The sequence below is a fragment of the Penaeus monodon genome, chromosome 25, assembly GCF_015228065.2.
Source record: "Penaeus monodon isolate SGIC_2016 chromosome 25, NSTDA_Pmon_1, whole genome shotgun sequence".
In the NCBI taxonomy this organism is placed as follows: Eukaryota; Metazoa; Arthropoda; class Malacostraca; order Decapoda; family Penaeidae; genus Penaeus; species Penaeus monodon.
In genome coordinates, this window is record NC_051410.1 from 14,309,978 (window position 1) to 14,310,189 (window position 212).

At 58.0% G+C, this 212-nt stretch overlaps 1 protein-coding gene across 1 annotated transcript in view; it reads left to right on the forward strand.

Annotated features, from left to right (window-relative positions):
• LOC119589322 (homeobox protein homothorax-like) overlaps positions 1-212 on the forward strand; it is a 211,183-nt gene that overhangs the window by 204,826 nt on the left and 6,145 nt on the right. The window lies entirely within an intron of this gene.

Below are 212 nucleotides of genomic sequence, written 5' to 3' on the forward strand. Positions count from 1 at the left end.
TAAAAGCAGCGGAAGAAAAAGCACGGGAAGGTTTTATCCCTCTGGAGCCTCCGTCTTTCTCTCTTTTTTGTCCCTCGCTCAGATCGTAAACTCCTAGAGGGTCCACTCCTGTGAGATATACTCCTTCCTCCCGGGCGGAGTGATCGAGGGGACTCCGGCCAGACACACCGCAGGAGAGCAGTCGCAGACGGCGTCCAGCTCGCTCGGGGCGC